The sequence below is a fragment of the Lagopus leucura genome, unplaced genomic scaffold (genome assembly GCF_019238085.1).
Source record: "Lagopus leucura isolate 7727_CA_CO unplaced genomic scaffold, USGS_WTPT01 Super-Scaffold_100004, whole genome shotgun sequence".
NCBI classification, from domain to species: Eukaryota; Metazoa; Chordata; class Aves; order Galliformes; family Phasianidae; genus Lagopus; species Lagopus leucura.
The window spans coordinates 5,559,350-5,577,686 of record NW_024962264.1 but is presented as its reverse complement, the minus strand read 5'-3'; the positions used below and the strand labels follow the sequence as shown (position 1 = coordinate 5,577,686).

Genomic DNA, 18,337 nt, shown 5'->3' with positions numbered 1-18,337 from the left:
GGGCAAGATGTTTGCTTAGCACAGCAGCAGGCATGCCGAGTCTGAGAAGCGAGAAAAGCAGCCACCTGATTCTGCTAACTCTACCTGGTTACTCAAACAAGAGTCCCATTGGAATTTATGGATCACAAAATGACACTTCTTTGCTCCTGGGTTTACCATATTTCTTATGCCAACACTCTAGTGCCACCTGTGCAAACTATGCTAAGTAGAAATTCCACATTCGCCATTCAAAGAGATGATACTAACACAGATATAGCATCAGAATTTTTTGCGAAGTTTGGTTTTACATCACAAATGCAAATATCTGGCAATAGTCTGCAGCTTACAGGGCAAGAGTTTAAAGTGTGTTTGCTCTGTGTGGTTTCTTTACAGGGAAGTAGAGAAGGTTTGGGCACATCGCCTTGAACTCTTAGAAATCCTAAAGTGTCTCTACGTACCAAAGTACTACAGAAAAGAATGGTGTAGTCAAAAATGTATATTTTGCATGATAAAGTGAAAGATGGTACCAGTGAAGCATAAGTCATCACCTCTTGACATTTAATTTAACAAAACATTGAGAACAAGAGTGTTGATAATGCTGGAAGCTGATACATCAAAACAAGAGAAAAACTGAAAATTTAAGACGACAAAGATACAGTCAACTAGAGAAGAGATCACAGTGATTCCCATTCAAAACAATATTATGTCCAGCCACCAGGGCACTGCATATTAGAAGGAATGTATCAACAAGGCAACTGCACTCATCCACAGCTTTGTGACCCTAGCTACACATTCTGTGAGGAGGTGCAAGCAGCCCCTTCAGCATCCAGTTAGCTCTTCCACCCAAAAAGGCCTTGAACAAGCAGTATTTCAAGCTGGTTTGGGATAGAGTGGCTGGCCTACTTCCTTGACTTTTGTAGGTAGTTTGTTAAGACATAATACTCTTGCAGTAAAAAGACTAGCGCTCTCTGACAGCAGCAGTGCAGATAGACCTCCAGCGACGTATAAAACTTGGAAATACCAGTGACCTTACAAACATTTTAAAAATGAATTGATTTCCTCAGTGAATTTACTTCAGTATGGTTAAAAAGTACACACGATACTATGCCATTTACTCATGGACTGCTTTTTGTTGTTTTTATTGTTTTTGTTGATGTTGTTTTAAGGCTTGTAAGGCAGATGTACAAAGCACAACAGGAAAAACTACTCACCTTGCAATACTGAAAACCATCTTATAAAATGCATAAGTAACTAGAACTCAGATAATGAAGGAAACATAACTTTGCCAGCAACTCACCTCAGGGAGATTTGTTAATATGACACAGGAGCAATTCACAATTCATTCTTTCATTCTTTCAGAGTTTGACTCACATTGAATATTACCAGCCTATTTCTTTTCCTATTTAACGCTCATAAAATTTCCACTGTGAGTAGTTTCACCTGAAGGGAAGGAATACACATTAGTTCTTTTTTATCTTCCTAATTCAACGAGTAGCAGCTATTAAACATAGAGAATAGGGTGCAAGGGCAGTCTTCTGTTATGATCCTAAAATACTACAGAAACAAGGAGTGGAATAGAAGATACAGCATATGTGCCAAACACTTCAAAATGCAGACAGTCAACCGCTGATATGGGAGATGCTAATCCACCATTTTTGTGTACTTACTGGTAAGCAGACTTCCAGATAAGTAAGACAGTTTAAAATCTAGGTTTTGAGCTTTGCTGTTCTCAAGAACTTGCAGCTCTAACTTATTTCAGCTTTCCCTGCCATCACAAAGTTTCATCTGAGATATCTGTAATTTGTAAGAATGGATCAGTCATTGCAAAAGTTAATATCCCTAGCCCGGTACCTCAGCTTAGGAAGTAACATTTACCTCAAGCTCATGTTTTAGAACTAAAAAAACTGAAAATAATTTCTCCCAGTTCTCATCTCCCCATCTTTCACAGAACACAACTTAGTAGTGAAAACGATCAATTATTAGAAAGGATCATCAAAGACACAGATTATAACATTCAGAAAGTTCGTCAAGAATGCAACATCATAACTTAAATACATGCTGAACAAAAACATCCATCCAAATCCTATACTCTTTGTATTTTTGCATGATGACAGCCCTCTAGGTGAATACTTTGACTGAAAACACATCTTCTAGAACTGTGCCATAACACACATTTGTGCAAGAGCTGCAAGAAAACCGACAGCCATTTGCTGGCCTCCAGGACACTGGAAGTTGTATTTGCTGTTCCAGTGTCTTTTCTAACTAACAGGAAAAAAAAAAAAAAAAAAAAAAAAAGGGAAAACAAAAAACAACAGGACCTCTGATGCTTTCTACGCAGTATATCCACTGCATTTATTTGCCTTTTTTTTTTTTTTCTCCTCAATATGTTGGTCCTTTCACATGACGCTCTCGTTTGATCCTTCCCTTGTCTGTATGCCATGATTCATAGAAAATCACATTTACTTGTGTTCATTCCTTGGTTTGCCAAGTGACAAGTTTATTGGCCACGTTAATGATGTCACAGATTTTCTTCATACATCAGTCATCTCGAGTGGCATTTAGAAAGGGCATTTTCTGCCTACAATCAATAGCTTCTGTAGCTGCTGTAATATTTGTTCTTACTTAGGGATATTACTCAGAATATAAAAGCAATTGATTGTAGGCAGAAATTACAGATGGAAAGGGGAAGAATCTGAAGTGCCCTCCAGCTTAAGTAGTTCCAGCTGGTGATACACCACTACTAATCACATACATGTTTGAAAGTCACCAGAGCCTTCTCAAGCAAATGCCTGATTTTCCTCACAAGCTGAAACCCAAAGTATGATTTATTCCAGTGAAAACATGAATCCAAATTTCTAATGCTGAGTTTCTCAGAGATCTACTTTCACAGTGGCTGAACAAGAATATCCTGTCAATGAATTAAAGTGGTAAAAATGCAAGTTAATAATGCTTCTTATTATGCAAACTGGAACAGATTTAAAGTATGGTTCTTTGTTCTTTGGAATGAAGTTTAAGTAGGTGATAACCTGCATATTTGATTTTAACAGGTTGTGATTAACAAAGAGTGGCATTACTAATTACAACAAAATGTCAGCATATCTTTGGTTTGGTGCACGGCCAGAACACTTTCCAGTTCTGAAGTCTGGCCTGATAGCCACAGCCTGGAAAGTGGAACAGGCACATACATACTTGCCTCATTTCATACATTATGTTAGACAATTACATGCAGAAAATTGCTCCAAACAACCCTATTTCAGACTACTTTGTCTTCTTATCTCCAAACTCGCAACCACAGAAGCATTCATTTCTGTACTCCATTGCAGATGGCTGCAAGGAGTTATCCCTGATTTCAGTAGTACCTCTGTTCACAAACTATTCATTCTCATGTTCCCTCAATGCGTAGCGTATACCATATGAAAACAGTAAAGCCAGAAGAAGAAGAAAATTCAAAGGCAGCTTTCAACAAGCTTAACATAAGCAACAACAAAATGGCCAGATCCCAGGAGCTGCCAGTTTGAACAACAGCATTCACAAATTGTGATAGCTCACTTGTTTTTACAAATATCAGAGAATTCTTGTACAGGCTGCTTTAAGGCTCAATTTTAACACGTACCTCAGCGAGATAAAGGTATGAGTTCCAGCGACAGTGGATTGGAGCACATAATTCCATCTTTCTGAAAGAATAAAAACGAGCTGCAGTTAGCACAAAATCAGTATTGCTTGTTGTTTTCCATGCAGCTTTTAGAGATTAAGGAATTCTTCTGAACAGATGCAGTCATTAGACCCAACCATAGATGGAATTCTACATTCATGATTCAGAAACAATACTTTCAACACATTTCTTCCATAAATGAAATTCAGATGCCAGTGCAGAAGCTATATAAAATGTGAACCTTTTGCCACTTACTTATACCAAATAAATCTTTTCATTATAAAGAAGCTCTTGCATTCATAGGTATTTATAAGATATTACTCTGTAAGATATTATTCGGTCAACGTCTGTGTCTCAAAGTTTGCTGGGAACACCGATGGACTGGTTCAAGTCCAGACAAGTCCCGAGCAAGGACCGTGAAAACCTTTGTCTTAAGGAGACAGATGGACAAGTCCAGGCAAGCCCTAGGCAAAGGTTGTGAAATCCTTTGTCTGGGGGAACGCAGATGGACAAGGCCAGGGGCGACGAGAGCGAGATGAACTGCAGCTAAATAGCTGTGAAGTGCTCCTTTGTGTGGACCTATCTCAGGATGATGGGCCATCTTAGGGGGTACTCAATGACTCTTGCTCGAGGCCCATCCTTGTCACGTAGACAGGAGAACAAGGAGGATAAAAGAGGAAATGAAAACCACGAGAAGGTGGGGGGCAAACTCTCCTGAGCCTGCTGCCTGACCGCTGTTCCTGCTTCAAGAATTGGCTCCTCGACTTCCTCGTCTACCTGCCTGCTGCCCAAGGCCGGCCACGCTGCTGCTCCCCGTCTTCTGCTGCGTTCTGCCCGGGACCTTCAAACGCTGTGCAACGGGACCGCTGCTGGATCCTGCTGGTGACTATCCCCGCTTTACTCAACTCCTGCTTCTTTTCCACCTTTTCTATCGCCCTCCTTCCTTTCCCCGTCTCCCTGATTAGGTTTAGTAATAAACTGGATGCAACAACATATGAACCGTTGTTTCTTAATCTCACACCGGGTATACAGATATTAAAGAACCTCATCTCCCTTCTATAAATTGGAGCAAGACAGTATTTCAACAGAATGTGTATGTTAAAGCACCTGTGTAGAATAATAAATATCATAATATCATAAATTAGATTTTTTTTGCATTTACAAATTCTAGTACTTGAGGATTTAAAATTTATCAATTTAATTATTATTATTTAATAATAAAATATATAAATAATTAATTAAATTGATAAATTTGAGTACTCTTTGCTATATTTTGGGACCCATAATCTAATTTCAAGTCTTTCTATATGCACAGTTTCCTTATGAATTTCTATATATTATCACTCTACACATATTGAGTCCGAAAAACTGCTTTAGATTGTTTTAATATCAGCAAAAACAATGTGAAATACGGTTTTTTTTATTCAGGGTCATCAAAACAGGCAAAGCTTTCAGTCACTGCTTCAATCAGCACCTTTGCACTTGATCCAGTCTGAGACTGAACAGTCACCATCCTTTCTGCTCATCCCAGTATTAAAATATTGAATTAAATGTTTGTTGTGGGTTTTATTCCGATGTGCTTTTGTTCTTCAGACTCCCAAGCAGACCTAGAAGCATAAGCAGAAATAGCAGTAATCAGCAGTTACTTGGAAATAGGATTTATAAGTAATCCTTAAAAAAATGCTCCCTTTCAAAATTTCATCTTTACTTGAGATATTCACTTAAACTATAAATTTGCACCAAATCATCAGATTCAAAATGCAAAGATCATTCTCAGGAACTGCACTTGTGTTGCTAGTCAGGATTTCTTCTGATACACCATTTACTCAAAGGAATTTTCCATGCTGTCACTGCCCTAAAGATTCTTTTCACGGTCTCAGTAACAGTGGCATCTGCAGAGGGGAGCTCCAGCCACTTGAAACTCATTAAAACATACTTGAGATTGACAATGAGTTGAAAACATCTGTCAGACTTGGCCAAGATTTCAATCAAGTGCGATGTTGCTCTGTTACTGTGGTACATGGACTTAATAAATGACTCATCTGCTGTCAATGCAAGGAAAGTTGGGTTCTAATTACTAGCCTGGTTTTTTGGGTTTTTTTTTTTTTTTCCCTGAATCTGAAATTTATTTTCACTTAAAGGTTCACTGTGCACGTGACATACGTTAAAACTAATTTGCTGAATCTATAAAGCCAGAGTAAGATGGTACAGACTAGCTTTATAACTTGCTGTATTAGGCATCAGCTGATGTCTAACATAGTATGCATATAAAGCACTACTACAAACAGCCTAAGAATGATGAAAAAGCGGCTGATACTTTTCAGCTTCATTTTAACGTCAACAAGTCCCAAACAACTCTGAGCAAAAAGCTTCTAAGAACCTACTGTCACTTCTGAAAAATAACATCCAGACAAACCTCTTAGTTAAACAAGCTATTTTTCAAAGAAGCTAAAGAAGTGTATACCTAACTGAAGGTCTGCCACATTCAGAAATGAAAGGCCTGTTCTTCTGTTTCAAATGGAATGGGAAGGAAGTAGCATATGATTAATTCTTAGCTCCAAAAAGCCAAAGTTTTCTCTCAGATGTAAGTGAAGCAAATCCTATCTGGTGACAGATGGTCTTCTTTCTTTCTCTTCTCCTCATAACAATTTTGTCTTATTTTGTTTTCAGAATCTATTTCATCCAAAGGTGTTACAGGTACTTCTTGATCTGTCCTTCCTTGGAAAGGGTCACATGAACACGATAGTCTAGAGAAAGTAATGATTTTACACCATAGGTCCGTAGCCTAGAAAGCTGTTACAGGCATTATTTACTTGATACAAGCCACTCATATTTGATGAGTATGCCACATAGTAAACCTACAGCTGCACAAAAACCTTGTCAATTGAAGATTAAGTCCGATCATTATCATGCGTGAAGGATGTCAATAGAAATTGTTTTATGAAATCTTACCTACAATAAACAGATTTAATTCATTTTGAGTTTTTAGTTTTTGGCTGGCTGTTTTGTTGTTTTTCTTTTTAATTTTTATCATTTATTTATTTGTTTGGTTTTGTAAACGCTGTTGATGTACAAAGACATCAGGCTTATCAACCACTCTCAGAGGCTTCTTATTCAACTAAATCCAGTGAAGATTGACCTTAAACCAACACAGCAGATAAAGGCAAATGAGAAAGTCTTTAAACATCCCACCCAGGCTGCACACAGACAGGAGACCAAATTCAAGGCTGTATCTCCGGGTAGGAACAATGAAGAGTAAAGCCCATGGTTCTTGTTCTTTATAAGTCAGTCATCCCCACTGCAAACACTGACAAGTTCAGATTGCGTGTGCAACAGAACTGTAGCTCCAAATAATGTTTTCTTCATTTTTTAGGTTATTTTTTCTTTGAAAATACCACTGCCATTTTCTGAAATGATTAATATTACTTGAGGAAAAAGAAGGAATAGGAAAGAAAAATAAATAGTTAATTATCTATTACTTAAAATCATTCCTCACTTAAATAAATATCATCTAGATTAATACAATGAGAATGTTAAATTTTCCTTGTGAAATGCATACACTCACAGAAAATCAGGTTTTTTTATTTTACAGTAGGCAGCCCAATTACATGCACGGTTCTTCTGTGAGAGGCTGGAATACCATTTGCTGCTGCGTTTTCACTTTATAAAATAAAGTTCTTTGTGCAGCCAGCAGCTGTCTCTCCTAGCAACCTTTCAATTGAGAGGAGAGCATCTCTACTTCCATTAAGATACTGCAATATGAATCTATGTAATATACTGACATATACATTGCAAGGCTATTGAACATTTTAAATAGTCTTCTGAAATGCACAATAGTATTGCAATGACTTCTCTTTTTACTTAGACTTAATAAACACAAAGATGTGTTCACAAACCGACAAAGTAAGGTACTCTGCACTAAAAATTTGCACTTCTTTCCTGAACTGAACCAAAAAAAAAAAAAAAAAAAGCAGCAGCATTTTGGGCAGACATCAAGGGTCGTAATAATAACATATCCTTATCCTTGGGGCTACTCACACTTCAGATAATCTTACTCTGAGCAAACTAAGAAATTAGGGGATAACTAAGAGTATGGTGCATGCCAGTTCAGGTAAAGGAGAGAAATTTAATCTTAGAAAATGTAACTATGTTCTCTGAGGCTTTCTGGTCTCCAGGTTTTAATGATAATATCCATTGACAGCTTAGTCACTGAAGTCCTTGGTGGTGCACCAGGCACTTCAACAGACATCCAGAGAATAAGTCCGCTCCTGCCTTAATCCTGACACAATTCATACATGCAAATTTACTTAAGAGAAGGCATGAATGAAGCTCATTCATTCCTAAGTACAATCAGACTGAAACGCTTGTGATGAGCAAACAGTCAGATGTTATTGCTCCTTATGAACCTGCTATACATACATCAATTTCTATCCCTTTTTAAAAGCGGACAGACAAGATGATTAAAGAAGCAACGTACATCTCAAGATTATAGTGAGGAAACACATTGTCATTGCACAGTGTACTCTAGAATCCCTAAGAAATCTGTATTGTTTTATGATCTCTAACAACATCTCATTCACTTCTCAAAAAACGCTGCTTGAAAATATAGGTGAGGTCATAAATCCCAGCTGGTCTCCTGCTTTTCTCAAACAAAGAGAAGAAAACCGAGTCAGCTCTCTAGGAGACAGTATTAATGGCTTCTAATGTGTTTGCTCTATTCTTTATATTCTGTATGCAGCAGCCCTACTGTAAATCGCTATACCCACCAAAAAAAAAAAAAAAAAAAAGTGCTGAAAAAAAGTAATAATAGTTACTCTAACCTAGTTGTGCTTTTTGCATCGTTTTGAATAAAGCTAGCAACAATACATAATTTGACATTATTTTTATTAAATATCTACAGCAAATACATTAATCTAATGTTCACCTAGCAGCAGCGTATGTACCAAAGCATAGTTGCAGTAAAATGGAGTAATTTCAATTGCATCCATACAGGATGAAACTCTCCTACATGCATAAAGGCTTCCTAGTCTAATGAGTGTCAAGTTTTAAATAATAATACCTCTGGAACATTTGTTTCTGCTCTAGGATGAATTTTATTAAGAAAAATTTCACAGACACCGTCATTTAAAAATTACCCTTTGTATTTGCTTTAGTCTCCAAAGTAAAAGATTTTTCTTTTAGAAACCAAAGTCTTTCTGCATTTCTGCTTCAACACCTCTTACTGTGTAACTAGCATCTGTACAGGCAACAGTAAATTTAGCAACCTGTGGAATTCTTAGCAATAATAGGAATATCACAGTATCAGCTAGTTAATCACTTTCAAGGCCAACTTGAGCCCATTTCATTGGCTTTGTATTCCACTCAAGTTTGTCAGTGTCAAGGCAACTCTGCCCACAAATAACACATCTTCAACTAGAGATAGCAAGTAACAGTTTGCGCACAGTCCAAATCCTGCAAACTGGCAATCTTCTCCTGAAAACTGCAAACAATTATTTCCATTCTCATGCAACAGTACTTCTGATCCCCCATCATTTCTCAGTTATATGAACTGATCATTAATTTCCAAGACCAGGAAAAAAAAAAAAAAAAAAAAAAACAATGTTTTTGACAGGGATAAGTGATTTGCCATTTAGTCTCTGCACACAAACACACGTGCCCAAATAATATTCTTATCTGCAAAATTATTAGCATAACTCACAAATTACCACTCTAGCCTCATTGAGAAAGGCTTATCTTTTTTCATTCCCCCCCTAAAACAACATAGGCCAGGCTTCTGAGCATTTGAAGATGGCAAGCTTTCTTACACTGACTCCAGATGAAGTACAATCTCATACAGCAAATCCAGAAACTCTGGAAAAGTGAAGTAGATGATATTGAAGGTACTCTCTGGCTTGTGGGGTGTGTCAGGACTTACTGGCAGAAAGGAGAGCAGATAAGAAGTAGATAAACTGCAATACTTCTTGCAGCACACCAGCTGACCACAGCCTGCATGGACCTGCCCAGGTGGTATTAAGCATTTTCTCACACATGCTGCATTGATTTCTATTACCAAACATCTAAATAAAGGTTTAATTGAGTGTTTGCTGTTAGAATTTTTCATTATTAAAAATGGCAAGTTTCTGTTAAACTTGGATTTAGGTGAAGTTGTATTTTTCAGGAATAAGAAGCGTCCCATAGAACATTATTGCTCAAGCCTGCTTGACCAGGCCCAGAACAAAAACAAAGGAATTCTTTATCATTGAAAAGGGATCTTGCTTTTAAACAGAAATATCAACTTGCTTCAGAACGAACAGCATTTCTTCAAGGGGGAACACTTACAAAGAGCACAGGCCCATTTCCAAACATCCTTCCCATGGGACATTTACAGGTTACAGAGCAGGTCCGGACTACCAGAAAAGATAAAATTTCAGCTGGGAGCACACAGGTCAATCTAATATTTAATCAGCGGACAGATCTGTTACTCAAAATTACAGTCATGTTCTTCACATTCCTTATATTCAAGTTACTTACTCAAAAGGGACTTCTCTAAAGAAAATTAATTGAAAATTCGACCCCAACAGACCTGCAGTAATTGTTAAGGGATTGATTATTGTTTAAGGAACAATTTGGAAAAACAGGGGCTAATATACAGTCTAAATATGTTAATGACCTAATGATTTTTCTCTGAAAGTAGAGCATCCCTAAAACCGTTGCTCCAGTACTACGATCAGCACATTTGTTACAGCTATATATCATCCTATGCTCTTTCTTTGAAGGCCAGAATAAACCACATGCTTCCCTGCACTGCACAGGAGGGCTATTAGGGGGAGGCAATGAATGGCTGCAGGTATGACCTGTGGGAGAAAAGACAAGGATCTAAGCTGTGCTGGGCACAGCTAGCTCCATTGGGACCACTGTAGGACACAGCTGAGCCCATCAGCCAAGCTGCTGGCCCCCATGAGTGTTTAAGAAAAAGTAAAAAGAGGACTGGGAAAGCAAAGAATAGTGATAAGCTGCACTGGAAACTGTAAGGTCAGTGAGGAAGGAGGGGGAAGTGGTGTACCAGGCACTGAAACAGATTATCCTGTAGTCTGTGGAGAGGGCCATGATGGAGCAGGGAAGAGATGTGAGAGAGAAGAAGCTGCAAAGAAACTACTGATTGTATCCTCTCATTCACCTGAGCTGCTCAATGCTAGATAGAGGAATTGGGAGTATAGAAATGAAGTTGAGTGAGGGGGGAGGGGAGAGCAAGGGGAAACAGTCATTGTTTTAGTCTTTGTATTTTGCTACCATAATTTATTTTAATTTTCAGTATATTCATTTTCCTTAAAATGAGTATGTTTTGCCCATAACCCTCATCGTCAAGCAAATTCCCTGTCTTCATCTCAACCCATAGCTTTCTCATCCTTCTTTCTCTTCACTCTACTGAGGAGGTGGGTTGAGCAACTGGCTGGATCATTTTTGCCCTTGGCTTAACTCACAAGTCTCAGTGCATGAGATGAGGTATTTCCATCGACAACTAGGAACTTGCAACTACACTGAACTTAAAAATCCCACTAATAGCTCTGATTCAGGAGCTCTCTGTAGTCAAGAAAACACAAGGGAAAGGTTCATGCAATCTCTTATTGATTTTAATCTATCTGCCTGCAAAAGTATTTTCCATACACAGAAGGCTGTGTGTCTTCTGTGAAGACTCTGTGAAGTTCTACAGTAGCACAAGGCTCCACCAGCCTCAAGGAAAGTGCAGGATGGGAATCATGAATTGCTCAAATGAATGTAAGCCAGTATAACTGTCAAAGGCCTATGAATCAAAACAAGAAAATCTCTTAGCAATTAGCCCACAACTATTTAGCTCTATGGTCATCAAAATACTAAAGAAAAAACTGTTGCCAATATAGTCAGGGTTCTCTTAATTTCATGCACTGTGACTTCAACAATTTCTTCTTTTCTCATTTTATTTCTCTAAAAGTGGCTTCATTTAAAATCAGGGAAACCACATTTCATGCTCTTCAATTTCATTAAAAAATATACAAAAGCCCTTACTAAAAGAATACTCCTCTAATTAAACCATTGTTGCAGAAGGAATTATTGAAATGATGAATCTGAAAGCATTCTGACACACTCTATATTTCCTTGCACGTCATCCCTACAGTACACAAATAAGAAAAAAAATAAACTCCTCCCTTAAAATAAAACAGGTTTAGAATCACATGATGAAGTATGAAACACTCAAGAGTAACACAAATGAGTTATCTCACAGATTTTCTAAAGGGATTCAAGAAATAAGGCCACTGACCACTTCTTCATGACTGCAAGAACATAATATCACACCCTCAGAAAATCTACATGTATCCTCTTGACAAGAAAGATATGATTATCAACCTTACTTAAAATTCTTCTCATACGGGATGTAATATACATACCCCAGGAATTGCATACAGTATTTTAGGAATTTCTTGGTTACAGGACTGTTACAGTTGGGGTTACAGCTGGAAAGATGAAAGATCATTGTGGTGAAAATGGAAGAAGAAACAAGCAGAGAAGGAATGCTCACCTGTATCCAAAGATCCAGGTGCACAGGAAAGACTCCGCAGAGGAGGGACCTCCAGAAAGAGACCCTTCCCTAGTGCCAGTCAGCCCTTAAATGGGGGTCTACAGCCTCCACCTGTGCTCCCAGGGCTGACTCAGCCCTTGCCTCAGGTGATCAATCAGTGGCTCAGGCAGTGACTCAACTGTTCCCATACAGAGGACAAATACATGATATATCAAGACTTTGTTTCTACCTAGGTGAGAAAAATTCCTGGTAACAGCTCGAATCAAAGCAGCTTATATTTACTCAAAAAGTATTTAACAATTTAGTATAAGGATCTTTAGTGCCCCTTTAGCATTCAAATGTTGTACAGATAATCACAATCTGTTGGCAGTTGCATCAAATGAGACTGACAAAATATTTCAGCTAAATTCCTCATTGGTGAAGATCCCTATCACAGCCTCTTCCTTTCCAGGTTAGACCGCAAAAGAGCTTGAAAAGGATAAATGTTGAAAGTTTTCTACTTTCTTGTAGATCTGTCCAAGCAATGGAGATTGTTGTAGGCTTTCTAACACTGATGCTTCACAAATGCTCCTGCCATCTTTGGTCTTCTATGTTCTCTGCCTACTCCCTCAAAGATGTGTTACATCAGCATCCTATAGGTACACCTACAACTTCAGGGTGTGAAAAAGAAAGAGACACTGGGAAAGCAAGTGAATATTCTGAGTCTTGATAAAACCTATTGTGTTCCCATGTGGTGTGTAACACCCTAAGACTTCTTCCTTCTAGCTCGAAGTTGACAGAAAGATGATATCAATGCATTATCTCAGTGCCATAGGTTTGCTTTTTTTCATTCCAGAAGCTACTTGAAAATTGAGCTGTTCTGTTACCTATGCAAAGGACAAATGAGAGAGATACTAATTATCTGCATTTTTTAATTCCTATTGACCTTGTCACATCAGCCCGGTGCCTAACGAAAGACTCAGAAAATCATTTCCAGTAAGAAAAACCCTATTTTTACTAAGCAAGAGGAGTAAGTGAACAGATTCTAAGAAAGTCAGGAAAGAAAAGTTAAATTTATTTTATAGCATGAATGAAAATAAAAACAGTATCTACCACCCAGAAGAGCAGATCAATTAGTAAGCCTTGTCTCAGCAACACCTCTCTATCAAGAGCCATTAAATGTCAATTCACTTGTTTTAAATTCACTTTTGTTACTCTCCTTACAGTCCACAAGAAATGCTGGAATACTGGGAATATCCACAGCAAACATATGTTAGTAGCTCTGACAGCACTATCAACAGCAATCAAAGCAGTGAAAAGTGCAAATGCATTACTGAATGATTATAGGGAGACTTTAATCTTTTCTCATAAATAACTTCTCTCCAGCTACCTGATCATTTGTGTTCCAGAACAAAAATGCGTGCTTTTTAAAGCTTCTGACTGATCTGAGTGGTTCACAAGTAGGACCACGAGGAATCTCACATGGCAGTTGTCACATGCTGTCCTGTTTTATATTCAGCAGAATTAGATTGCTTCAAACGAACCATGACATCAGCTCATGAAGAAAGATTTTGTGTTTTTGAAAGAATCTTACTATTGCAGAAAAGAACTATAATTAATCTATATTTTTTCTTTGTATCATTTAATTAAAGATGTATTGAAAATATATTTTTAAAATATTTGCTGGACCCATACATTAAAAACTAACAATTGAAAGTCTTGCAATATATACTTCACTCACGTGCTTACTCCATTGCTAAACAGTGGATTGCACAGTATATTAAGTGATGGGAGAGTAGATTCCCTAAAACCTAACACACTGTGAGACTACTCTAACATACTTTGGCAATTCTGCTTGAAGCTGCTTCTATCAACAACAAAGAAAAGAAGGTATCATTGATTTCTATGGATGCTGGCTCAGATGCAAAGACAGTATGCACAAACAAAGCTTTAGGGACTGTTTTTGATCACTCCATTTTTTTTTTTCTTTCTTTTTTTTCTTTTTTTTTTTTACTGTTGTTCATTTCTGCATTTCCTTATTTTGCTGAAATACAGAACAGCTGTTCTCACTAGCTTACCAATTCAATAGTGTGAAGAAAAACAAAACATCTAGATTTCCTTTATTGTATTTTATTTTAAGTAGAATAGCGAAGATCAAATTGAAAGGAGAACAAAATAAATGTCCAAAAAAAGGCAGAGAGGGAAGAAAATCTACTATGCTGATTGTGTGGGAATGTTTCTCCCTGGACGAGTCACTACAGACATAGTCTACTGGAACATCTTGCTCTCCAATATGTGGCTAATAAATACCAGATACCATAGCAAAATGGCTCACATTCTAAGGAGTGAACCCCAAAATTCTTTTAGGGTCATTACAGCAACAAACATGAAATAGTTTTAGTAGAGCAGTTACTTATATACAAAGAAATGCACACCACACGTGAACAGAGGCTGACCCTTGCAATAAGCTACACAACACAGTAAGATCAGCTGTACACACAGCACAGCTGACGTGGACATGTTCACCAAACACGCTCAGCTGTTCTGGACATTCACAACTCCAAGCGTTCTGAATGCTATGCTTTGTAATTCAACAAAATCTGTGGGAAAATAATTGGATATACGCAGAGAAACGTGAACATCAGAGTAAAAGGCAAGCAGAGCACAACCCCACACCTTACATAGCTCTGCATGTGCTCTAAAATCTGCCCAAAATGTTGGGCAAGAACTTTGCTACCACAGACAAACTACCAATGTAGTGCTATATGCTACAGGTCCCTGGATGAGTACAAGAAAGACCCTTCAGCAAGGACCAGTCTGCAGAAAACACTACGCTGACACAGCTACCATGTTTTTAAGAAAAGTCATTCATTTCTGAACAAATTGTGCAATGCAAATATACCCACAGCCTCTGAGCTCTCCAGGTTACCTTAAGCGTCACCACACTATGGTTGGTGCTATGGCACAAGTCTACATATATCCTTAAAGCAGGATATGCCCTGCAGCTCCACAATTGATCCTCCCTCCCTTTTTAACTCAAGGAAACAAATTAAGCACTGTGCCTGGGTGCATATTGCTCCTGAGCCTAACTACTGTGCTTTTCAAGCCAAAAGGACAGATTGCTGGCTGTGCATAGGTGGGTGCAGACAATTAGTGCACTACACACACATCTATGGCTAGAAAAACCTTTGTCTCTCTGACACAGCAGCATATAACAGAGAATGACTTCTATGCCCAGCACTTTTTTTTTCCTCCTTTCCCTGCTGTCACAGACAGTGAAATGAGGCAAGGGATGACAGCTATCTGATAAGTCACTACTTAGCTGAAAAGTCAAGTGCCACACACAGCTATTTGGCGGTACAGCTTTCCCCACACGTTAAGGACCCATTCAAAATCCCAAATAATAATTTACCTCACAAGAGTTTGCTCATTATGTGCTTTCCCTGGCCCTTGTGCTCTTGTAAAACCCTCTTTGAGTAGGTAGGCATGAAATAATCTCCTGCTGCCTGTAGCACTGGCCTTTTTTTCTTTTCATGTGACTGCAAACAGAAACTTCTTATTCAAAAAAGAAAAGGTTATTAAACTCAGCAGAGTTATTTTTAAAAAAGATAGAAATGAACTGTGACTGCAATCTTAAGTGCGAGTCTTGCCTGGAAAGCTGTTCGACTTGCAAAAGGCAAGCGGAAAGCACAGATTCAAGTCAAGTCTGGCCATTTTCACGTATGCTCACCATTAAACTTACCAGACAGTAATCTGCTACCCCATTTTGTTATGGATGGTCCTTGAATTTTGTCTTTCTATTGGTTTTATTAAAGCTACCTTCGAGCTTTCTGCTCTCCTGACAGGAATCTGCCTTTTCCAAACAAGGCAGACATCTCAAAAGAAATCAGATATCGTTTGTGCTTCAGAGCATTGCCTCACTGATGTCAGTGACTGACATGAGGAACACGAAGGCCATGATGGCACTGGAGCTGAGCCTGATTAAATCTTTATAACCGTACCAGGTCACCTGCAGAACAGCACCACAGTCATGACATAAAAAGCCAGCAGTAGGTAAGCCATTGAGTCAACCCCACACTTCTCCAAAGGCTAAGCATCAGCTTACCTGCTTGTTTTAACCCGGATGATGAACGACAGCAAGAATAGCACTTGTTCTTAGTCTCTCTCATCTCCTTGTTTGTTTAAAGGCTGGACAGCCCAGCTACAATATTTCTTTTACGTAAAGCTCATTAAGGACATTCCCAACCTGAAATTTTAATGCCAGTATCTCTCCGATGCATTAATTGCCACAACGGTTTCCCAGTGACTGCGATGACTGCATAGCGTCTTGAAAGAGCACGGACTCAGGCTGGCCAAAATGACTATTAGCACCAGTCACGCTTGATTGAAAATAAAACAGATAAACTGTATTAAAGCATCTTACTGGTAACCATCAAGAAATGAAATGAGCTAATTACTATTTCCTTTCTTTTCCCAGTGATCTGCAATCCCTGGATGAACGCTGTATAAACCAGAAAGGTTTTTGTGGCCATCCTTTAGTAATTGACCTTTAGCTCTCCCCATTTCATTTGCCCTAAGTGTTAATTGACTTTGAAAAAGCAGTATATTATCCGTTTAGAAAAAAAAAATCTGATTTGTGCCCGCCAACATCTCACAGCATCAAAGCCTTGTTAAATCATAGCGCAGTATGGCTGAAAATGAGTCTCCAGAAGAAATGGAAAGAAGGTGGGGGAAGGAAGCAGCTCTGTCACTGAAAGAACTTCACTGCCATCTAGAGATAAACTGTGATAGTTTTGTGAAGGAAGGATCAGGTTGTTAGTCAGAATATTTCCATTCTGCTGCTGTTTAGGGGGAAAGTAGAGGCTTAGTACAGGTTCACTGCATCTGTACATGTTTTAAATCAACTTTGTTGCAATTTGCACTAAAAAATATGTCCTGGAATATTATCTGCCATGAATTCTAAAGAAACCCTGGGAGATAGCTTTAAAGGTCCACTCATAGGCTTTTCTACAGTGAGGTATGATACGCGTACAGTTTTTGTTTCTCAGAAGGTCTTTGAAGAGTTAGGTGCTGTATCTTTGCAGAGGGAGCTTCAGTCACAAACAATTTACATTTTGACAGATACACTCTGCTCCCAGCAGCAGCCTTTATGATATTGCTTGTCAGTAACAAACAACCCATGTGCTATTTCAGGCTGTGATTTTTTATTTCTTTCAAATATATAAAATTGTCTTTTCTGAGCATTTCATATGCAGCAGGCTCATGGAGACCAAGTCAGACAGGGAGCAGGAGGCGCCCATTAAAGGCATGAGCAGTCTACTTCAATCTGGCCCATTTCATTTATTCTGCTTCTGTCCAAAAAGCAACTGAGCTCCATTCAGCAGACGTGTTGGGTCAGCTCCTATGAAAGCCAGAGCAGTGATCCTCACCACCAGCACCTAACCTGGTTACATTCTCAAGACAGCTGTCACGTGGGCATACAGCTAACTGCATTTAGAACAAAACAAATTAATTTGTAGCTCAGGGTACAGTCAGCACACATGGAAACTGTGTCATTAATGCACCTTAAGTGAGAGAGTTCATTACTGCTGTCTCACAAAAACACTCACTCTGAATTGTGGTACTCTTAGTCACTACCACTGCTACCTGTGTGCTAAATAAAATATGTTGTGGGACTTGCAACAGATGACAGTAGTCCACAGGTTCCCTGTCTATTTGCTCACTGAAAATCTCAATACCAAAACCCATTTGAGGCCCAAGGATTGTTAGTATGAATCCAGCAGCAACTACTAAATGCCCTTGTTTTTGTTTTTTTTTTTACTGCAGCACAACATTCATTTACTTCCTTAGTGTAATCCTATCAGGCTTGAGTATCTTGAGATCTCAGAAGATGTATTTTTTGACTACCTTCTTAGCTACTACTGCAGCGCCCCATGATAGTGCAAGGTATTTGCCCACTGTGGCAGAAGTAACGAAATAATACTGCACAGAAAAAGGTGACAGTGATTATATTGTAACTAGGAATATGTAAAACACGCTGCATTATAAAATTATGAAAGGCAGTGCCTGAATTATTCACGCTCTCCATTCCTGACTAAGAATAGGACCTCAAAACAGGAAATTAAGCCTACAAAAAGCATTCTTAATTTGAAATAATACTGAAATCAGAGACTTTTAATTCCATACTACTCTGC

General features: G+C 38.4%; 1 long non-coding RNA gene across 1 annotated transcript; it reads right to left on the bottom strand.

The window, feature by feature from the left end:
• Positions 1-1,285: 1,285 nt before the first annotated feature.
• On the bottom strand, positions 1,286-5,127 carry LOC122180512. Its single transcript, XR_006179121.1, has 3 exons — positions 5,106-5,127; positions 3,593-3,653; positions 1,286-1,419 (listed from the first exon to the last, which is right to left on the bottom strand). It is a non-coding gene; the product is annotated as an uncharacterized LOC122180512 (long non-coding RNA).
• Between the last annotated feature and the right edge of the window lie 13,210 nt (positions 5,128-18,337).